The following is a 9647-nucleotide window of genomic DNA, read 5'->3' as shown; positions in this document are numbered from 1 at the left end:
GGCTGTGGGCGGTCGGCAAGTGGTTAAGGGCCCTAAAGCAGGAGGGGACTGCACCTGCATTCAATAAATACAAGGAATGTAAAAAAAAAAAAAAAAAAAAAAAAAAAACACATTGTAAAAAGTCGCTAGTGACAAAGTTAAATCCCCAAAAAGTTTTACAAATACATAAATTCAAAAAGGAAGAAGGTATATACAAGACCAAAACAGTACAAGGACTTCCAGAAGAATGGATGAGAAAAATGATCTTTAACCGAGAGCAGGACCAATGCTGGAACAAATTGGGAGCATAGGAAAATAAGTTATTCTTGGGAGGGCAGCACCATATTAGATTTAAATCTGAAGTGTTAGTTCAGGCTTTATTTTAAGTTTGAAAGATTTTTTTTTACAGCCTAGAAGCAATAGTATGCTACAGTTCATAAAGTTTACATACCCTGGCAGAATTTAACCATTTGTCATAGAATATGAATGATAAACAAAACTTTTCTTTCACTCATGGTTAGTGGTTGGCTGAAGCCATTTATTGTCAACAAATGTGTTTACACTTTTTAAATCATAATCGCTACACAAACTGCCCAAATGACCCTGATCCAAAGTTTGCAGTTGTACAGTAAATGCAGTGTATTGCCCCCTTTAACATCAATGACAGCTTGAAGTCGTTTGTGGTAGTTGTTGATGAGGCTCTTTTTCTTTTCAGATGGTAAATCTGCCCATTCTTCCTAGCAAAAAGTCTCCAGTTCCCGTAAATTCTTGGCCTGTCTTGCATTAACTGCACATCTGAGGCCGCCTTCACCCTGCGGATTGGCGGTAGCAGTGTGGTCTGGGGAATGTGAACTACGCCATAGACTGACATTGCCCTAGCCGTAGCCTGTAATAAAATGCCACACAGCGCCAGTGTGAAAGGGCCCTGCGGTCTCCCTAGAGTGGATCAATGATATTGAGGTGAGGAGACTGAGATGGCCACTCTAGAAGTTTCACTTTATGTAGCTGTAGCCAATGACAGGTTGACTTGGCCTTGTGTTATGGATCATTGTCATGTTGGAATGTCCACGAACATCCCATTCACAGTTTCTTGGCTGATGAGTACACATTTTCCTCCAGTATCTTTTGATAACTAACTGCATTCATATTGCCATCAATTCTGACCAAATTTTCTGTGCCTTTGTAGCTCACACATCCTCAAAACATCAGCGATCCACCATGTTTCACAATAGGAATGGTGTAGCTTTCATCATAGGCCTTGTTGACTCCTCTCCAAATATAGTGTTTATGGTTGTGGCCCAGAAGTTCAATTTTAGGCTCAGCACTCCAAATGACATTGTGCTGGAACATTTGAAGCTTGTCTCTGTGCTGTTTGGGATATTGTTAGTGGGATACTTTGTGGCATTTGCATAGTAATGGCTTTAGGGGATGCAGAGGTTGTAACCGCACCAGTGGCGCTGGACCAAAGGGGCCCTTCTTCATCCATCTTATTAGCTTTTCATTGTTGCTGTGCTGGTAATGAATGCCTCTATATGTGCATTGAATAGTGATAATCCTTAAACGGTTTGCATACTCTGATAACATCTCTGACACTGCAGCTTTCCTTGGTAGGATTTGGGGCTCCATATCAGTACAGGGCTTGGGGCCCCAAGTAAAACTAGCACTGGGGCCCCAAGTTCCTTAGTTACGCAACTGCTGGTATGTTATCATTTATGGAACTGGAGCATATTATTCACCAGCAGAGCGCTGTTTGTAGCATACTGAAGCACAGCTTCTCATACCTGCTGGCACCCAGTCACGCCAGGACTCTCTGGACCAGGGCTGCGGAGTTGGAGCAATTTTTGGATACCCGCAATAGGGAAAATGCAGTCTCCTAATGAATTTAAATTGTAATTAAAAGAAAAAAAAAATTATCATAAAATGTTCTATTTCTCAGATAATAGTCATCATAAATAAGTTATACTGTATATACACAATAATAGCAGTGCTTAGTCCACAAAAATGAAATAAAGCAATAAAAAAACAAAAAACAAAAAAGCAATAAAGCAGACACTGTATTTTTAAAGTCAGATATACACATATCTATACACGATTGTGACTGTATTTCTGATGTGGACACAGGAATCTTTTATATAATAAATAACATCTCTGATGCAAGAATAAAGCCTGATGTGTAGTTGTGTCTCTAATAGGGATAGTCAATGAGATACAAATAATTCTGCATTGATGCAGGTTTATGAAAGACAACTTTACTTACGGTAACGTCTTTTCCAGTAGTCAGAAGGACAGCACCCCTGGTGAGACTTGTCTCCCTCCCAATTGTGGACAGGAACTGCAAAAGAAAAGATTTGCATAACAAATTGGCAGCCATACATAAGCCACTATCTTACCACCAGTAACTCAGTTAATATAATAGATGACACGGACCGCATAGATGCTCACTTACATAATTATTATTCCACCCAAAAGAAGGGCGGGTTGCAGGGGTGCTGTCCTTCTGACTACTGGAAAAGACGTTACCGTAAGTAAAGTTGTCTTTCCCAGAACGTCATTGGACAGCACCCCTGGTGAGACGATGTACAAGATATAGGATCTAGGGAGGGACCACTGCCTGCAGCACCTTCCTTCCAAATGATAAGTCTGCTGCAGCCGAGATGTTTAGGCGATAATGTTTCACAAAAGTGTTCTGACTTGACCAGGTAGCAGCTCTGCATATCTGTTCTATAGATGCCCCTGCCCTCTCTGCCCAGGAGGTTGATATTGCTCTTGTAGAATGAGCTCTGATTGGAGAGATTAAATGCTTTCCTTGAACCTGATATGCTGATGTGATAGCCTGTTTTATCCATCGTGCCAGCGTTGCTTTGGAAGCTTTGTTGCCTCTTTGTTTTCCAGCAAAAAGGGTGAACATTGCGTCAGTTTTCCTCCAGGAACTTGTTCTTTCCATGTAGTGTATAAGACATCTCCTTACGTCAAGGGAATGGAGTCTCCTTTCCTTTTCATTACTAGGATTCTCGCAAAAGGAGGGTAGGAAGATCTCCTGATTTCTGTGAAAAGAGGAAACTACCTTGGGTAGAAAGGCTGCATCAGGACGTAATGTTATTCTATCCTCTGAAATGGTGCAATAAGGCTCTCTAATGGATAGTGATTGCAATTCACCAATTCTCCTGGCTGAAGTAATTGCCAGCAGGAAAATGGTCTTTAAGGTAAGAAATTTTTCCGAAATTTGCGCTAATGGCTCAAACGGAGCCTCACACAAACCCTGTAAAACAATGTTTAAATCCCAAGCAGGTACTTTTGTTTTAATTGCTGGCTTAAGTCTCTTTAAAGCCTGAAAAAAACGTACAATTAGATTTTCTTCTGCCAGTCGTTTTTCTAAAAACACACTAAGAGCAGATACCTGTACTTTCAGGGTGCTGATACTAAGACCTTTCTTATAACCACACTGAAGAAATTCCAATACGGATTTGAGAGATGAATTGTTAAAGGATCTTTCCCTACACCAATCGTTAAATATTCTCCAGGCTTTCTGGTATATTTCTCGAGTCACTTTTTTTCTACTCTGTATCAAAGTTTCTGATAGTTCATCTGAAAACCCTTTGGACTTCAGGATGCCCCATTCAGGTTCCAAGCTGAAAGGTGAAGCATGTGTAAGTTCGGATGCCATACTGGACCCTGAGATAGCAAGTGTGGCAGAGGAGGAAATATTATCGGATCTGTTACTGCTAGTGCCCTCAGTGACGTGAACCATGGTTTTTTTGGCCACAGTGGAGCTATTAAGATTACTCGAGCCTTGTCCTGTATAATCTTCTTTATCACTCGTGCTAGCAACGGAACTGGAGGAAATGCATACATCATTACTTCCCCCCAATAGATCGAGAAGGCATCTACTTTCCATGGTAGATCTTCTGGAAACAGGGCACAAAATTGTTGGCATTTCGTATTCACTTTCCTTGCAAACAAGTCTATTTTTGGGCAGCCCCATTGTAACATCACCTGCTGGAATATTTCCTGATCTAATGACCATTCGTTCGCATCCAACCTCTTCCTGCTGAGGTAGTCTGCCAGTTGGTTTGAGGTTCCTTTTAAGTGTGTCGCTGTTAAGGATGAGAGATTCCTTTCTGACCAAAATAGGATCCTCTTCGTCTTTTCCCATAAGGATTGACTCCTCGTACCCCCTTGTCTGTTTAGGAAAGCCACCACACTCTGATTGTCTGTCCTTATCCTCACATGAGACTTCTTGATTTGGGGCCCGAAATGTAGTAAAGCTTGCCACACTGCTTGCAGTTCTCTGTTTGATGACTGTGAACTGATCGTCATACTCCAGGCTCCCTGGGCCGGTTGAGAATTGAAGTGGGCTCCCCAACCCCATAAACTGGCGTCGGTTGTAATTGTATTCTGATGAGGAAAACTCCACAGACGACCTGGAGATAGATGATCCAGCTGTTTCCACCAAAGCAGAGAAGCCTTTATACTCTGTGGAATGACGATTTTCTTGTCCAGTGACGTCATAGACCCGTTCCAAGATTTTAGTATCCACATCTGTAAGAATCTTGCATGGAACTGCCCCCACTGGATTGCCGGAAAGGAAGAAGTTAGAAGACCTAGAAGTGCCATGGCCTTTCTTAGCGATATGCTTCTCAATTTCTGAAACGAGAGAACATTGTCAATAATAGCACTGATCTTCCTATCAGGTAACAACAATTTTTCATTTCTAGTAGAAATAATGAAACCCAAAAACTCTAAGGATTGGAAAGGAACTAGGGCAGACTTTTCCCAATTAATCAACCAACCCAAATCCTGGAAGAAGCTCAAAGTTGTAGTTATCTGATCAAAAACGGATTTCTCAGAAGACCCCCATAATAAAAAATCATCAAGGTAACCGACAATATTAATCTGTTTTAACCTGAGAAGGGCTAGTACCTCAGACATAACCTTGGTGAATAGCCATGGAGCTGAAGATAATCCGAAAGGTAAGGCATTAAACTGAAAATGTCTCACCTCTCCTTCCATCCACACGGCGAACCTTAGGTATTGTTGGCAGGACAAATGGATTGGCAGATGAAGATATGCATCCTTCAGGTCTAGAGATGCCAAGAAGTCGTCTTTCTGTAAGAGATGAACTACAGATCGGATATTGTCCATCCTGAACTTTCTGTATTTGACCCTCAGATTTAGTTTCTTTAGATTTAGAATAAATCGATAGGTTCCCTGAGGTTTCCTCACCAGGAAGACTGGAGAGTAGAATCCCTGTTCTTTTTGGCATGCTGGAACCCGGCGAATTACCCTTTTCTGAAGAAGTGACCTTATTTCTGATTGAAGGGCTATTCTTAAAGATGGGTCTTTTGGACAAGGGGTTAGGACAAAATTTTGAGGGGGAGGCTGCTCGAACTCTATTTTGTAACCTTCTAATATTATATTCAGTAACCACTGATTGCTGAAGAGTTGTTGCCATTTTTCGAAATAGTTGGTGACTCTCCCCCCCACTGGAATGATGGCGTCATTGCTTGTTTGTCTTTTTGGTATTAGTAGAGGTATTGGGGGGTCTTTGTTGTCTATAAGGGGCCCATCTTCTACCCCTGGAAGATTTGTTATCCGCTTCATTTTTGGCGGGGGCCCGAAATGGCCGCTTATTTTGAAAAGGGCGCTTCCTTGGGAAATTCTTCTTATTATCCGCCGTACGATCTAGTGTATCGTCCAGCTTTGAACCGAACAGCAGATTACCTTCACAGGGGATACCACAAAGCTTAGATTTTGAGGAAGTATCCCCATTCCAGGTCTTAACCCATACTCCCCTTCTAGCCGAGTTGACTAGCGCCGTGGTTCGGGCTGCCAACTTTACTGTATCATCTGCCGCATCAACTATGTAATTTGAGGCATTCGTAATTTTTGGGAAGTCATTCAGAATTTCTTCCCTAGAAACTCCATTAGCAATCTTAAATTGCAGGTCTGATAGCCAAGTTTTCAGAGAACGACTAACTGCTGTTGATGCCACAGCCGGTTTGAAAGTTAATGAAGCCGACTCCCAAGCCCTACGCAAAACATTATCCATTTTTTTGTCTATTGGATCTTTTAGGTTACCAAAATCTTCAAACAACAGGTCTGATTTTCTTGACACCCTGGAAAAGGAAGGATCCAGCTTTGGCGGAGGACCCCAACAAGCCTGATCATCCGGGGCAAAAGGGTAGCGCTTAGATAAAGATTTGGGCCAAAAGGCCCTTTTCTCAGGATTTTCCCATTCTTTCTTAATCATAGATTTAAGAGTAGAATGGACCGGAATGAATCTAGATTGGGGGTCCGCCAAACTTTCATACATCTGATCCAGGGGTGTCAGGGGTTTTTGCTCTGATCTAATACCCATTGTTTCATGCATGGAGGTTAGGAGATCTTTCATTAAATCTGGGGAAAAAGCAAATTTCTGTGATTTCTCAGCTTTTTCTATTTCTTCACCCTCAGATATCTCTTCTAATGCAGATATTTCCCCCTCAGAGAGTTCCGAGCCCTCTATATCACTCTCCCTACTTCTCCTAGCCTGCACAGGAATACGTGCCGCCGGAGTAGGAGAAGACCCAGTATTGATAGGTATAACAGCAGCGTCACTGCTAGGGCCAGGAACATCAGCAGGGTTGGGGGCTACAGCTTGAGAAGAAATAGCAGAATCCTTAATTTCTTTGATTGCTGAAGACATTTCCGCCCGCATCCAACCCATCAGATCTTTAAATATGACAGGGGATTCATCTTTAACCAGTTTATTTGTGCAATCCTGGCACAACTTTTTAGAGGATGAGGATGACAAGCGAGTGGAGCAAATGGCACATTTCTTCGCAGATTTGCTAGATCCACTTGATGCATGCTGACCCTTGTCAGTTTTATCATGTTTTTCAGGCTTTTCATGTTTTTCAGGCTAAAAAACATAATAATAAGCCAACCATTAGCACCCTCTCTAGTACACACATATATATATATATATATACACACTGCATATCTATATTTCCATTGTACTTGCCAGAGAGGTATCTTGGGCTGGCCTGGCAGACTGCGCAGGAGCTGACCCAGAAGCGTCCTCCATGCTCACATAAACCACCAGAGTGAGACAGGGAAAAGGATTAAATCCAGAATCACATGAACAATAGGGCTCAGCTGACTAGCCCATTAGCATAATTAATTTGCATAGTCCCCCGTCGCGGCACCTGCCGCTTAATAGATATGCATAATTACCTCGTATTTCCGCAGCCCCTGCCGCGCTATTTGCTAATTACCTCAGCGAATCAGCTGATGCTGATTCGCAATCACCTCCGCGGCCCCTGCCGCCCGATCAGAGTCACGCCGGACGCCGTGCGTGACAACTTCCGGGTTGACCCGGAAGTATCTTGGTCTGAAAGCGCGCCTGCGCTATATCTCTGCTGCCTCATACGGAGAAGCCTCCTCCACGCTGCAGGGCTCCGACTGTCCACTGTACAGCATGCCTGGAGCCCTGAAAGACGTTGCCCCCGACCATCTGTCATGGATAGCATCCTGGAGACCTCTCCTCTGCATTCCCGTCCGGGACAGGAAACTGAACTGAGTTACTGGTGGTAAGATAGTGGCTTATGTATGGCTGCCAATTTGTTATGCAAATCTTTTCTTTTGCAGTTCCTGTCCACAATTGGGAGGGAGACAAGTCTCACCAGGGGTGCTGTCCAATGACGTTCTGGGAAAAAAACGTTGTATGCAAATGTATGCACTCCCTTTGCTCATGAATAGGGAGGGCAATGCTTAAGAGAACACATGGAGAAGCATGTGATCAGTTTGATCAGCTGATAGATTTTAAGTTTTTGATGACTTCCTGGTTTAGCACATGATCATGAACAGCAAATCAGAGCCTTACAAATCTATCAGCTGATCAAACTGATCACATGCTTCTCCATGAGTTCTCCTAAGCATTGCCATCCATACTCATGAAATCAATAAATTTGATATGTTGGTAAAATTGGGTTTGGTGACTATGCATTAAAGGGAAGGTCCAAGCAAAATATAAAAAACAAAATCCACTTACCTGGGGCTTCCTTGTGCGCTCCACGCGTGGGTCACGTGGTCTGGCCAACGTCATCAGATCTGTACTGCGCAGGTTCAGAACTACTGCGCCTGCACAGTACAGACCTGATGACGTCTGCCAGACCATGTGACCCACGCTGTGGAGCGCACAAGAAGCCGACCTAGCGAGGTCGGCTTCTGCAGCGCAGGACACCGGGAGCCACTAGAGCTGCAGCGAGGGCACAGGACGGCAGCCAGGGGCTGGAGGAAGCCCCAGGTAAGTGGATTTTGTTTTTTTTTTATCTTGCTTGGATGTTTCCTTTAAGTTACATAGTAGTACTATACTCTACATATGCACTTCCTGCAGAGCTTTTGTGAATTCACTGAGAATGTTGTACTCACTGATCGTAGAGGTGTTGCCTATCACCCGTAAACCTGGTTCAGACTGTGCATAAAGAATCTGTAATAGAGGAAGAATCCCCCCATTCTCCTGCAGAGTACCTGCACATCACACTTAGGTGCAGGGTCGGTTTTGTACTTTTACTTGCCCAAGGCCCACTCCCCAACAGCATTCACCCCCCCCCCCTCCCCTTCCAATAAAGGGAGCCTGAAGCAAAATAAGAAATAAAAAGTTACCTTAGCAGACCTTGGTGCCATCTCCTCCAGCTATGTCTGCAACCCTCTAAATATATTTTGACCCAAGACCCAACCACTGCTGCCCGGAACCCTCTTCTTCCTCGTAGCTGCACCCGTTTGTGTACAAACACAATTGTACAGAGCAAGTGCCAAAATGGTCCGCACATGGTCATTAGCATGAAGCCACACATGCCCAGCGATAATACAACTGTGGTCTCCCACAATGCATCACTACTGAATATGCAAATTATCTCTATGCCCCTGAAGCCAGGCTTCCATCCAGAACCACTAGTGTATAGCAAGCCTATAGCTTATTACAAAGCAACATTAACCCAACAAGCAGACAACCGTTACATATTCAGTAGTGATGCATTGTGGGAGACCACAGTCGTTCACCTAAAGCTGAATTATAGCAAATATAGGGATGGTCGGAATGCCAATTTCCGATTCCGCGGTAAATCCGCATTCCGTCATGTACCGATTACTGATTCCGCTACCAATTTCCGCACTCCAATGCGGAATTTCCGCCGGAAATCGCGGAAATTCCGCCCGACTTTAACATCGATTTTCTCAAAAAACTATAAGGTCTTTTTAAAAACTTTTTTTTTTTTTTGCATCTTGTTCAGAAGATTCTGTTTAATAAACCCTGAATGTAAAATGAAGGAAATAGGCAGATGCAGATTTTCTGCATTTTACATTACAGTAAAAATCCGCGGACTTTAGCGGTTAATAGCAAAGCCCCCTTAAGTCCTAGAAACACCAAATTCAGAGTTTATTAAACCGAATCTTGTGAACAAGATGCAAAAAAAAAGTTTTCAAAAAGACCTTACAGTTTTTGAGAAAATCGATGTTAAAGTCGGGTGGAATTTCCGCGATTTCCAGCAGAAATCCGCTTGCATTACCGATTTCCGATGCGGAAATGCAATTTGCGATCGGAATTTCGGAAATTGCATTTCCGCGGAATCCGAATGAGCATCCCTAAGCAAATACCTTCTGTTTTAAGAAAACAAACTACTACTGTT

The sequence above is a fragment of the Hyperolius riggenbachi genome, chromosome 1 (genome assembly GCF_040937935.1).
Source record: "Hyperolius riggenbachi isolate aHypRig1 chromosome 1, aHypRig1.pri, whole genome shotgun sequence".
Lineage (NCBI taxonomy): Eukaryota > Metazoa > Chordata > Amphibia > Anura > Hyperoliidae > Hyperolius > Hyperolius riggenbachi.
Note: the sequence above shows the minus strand (reverse complement) of the source record.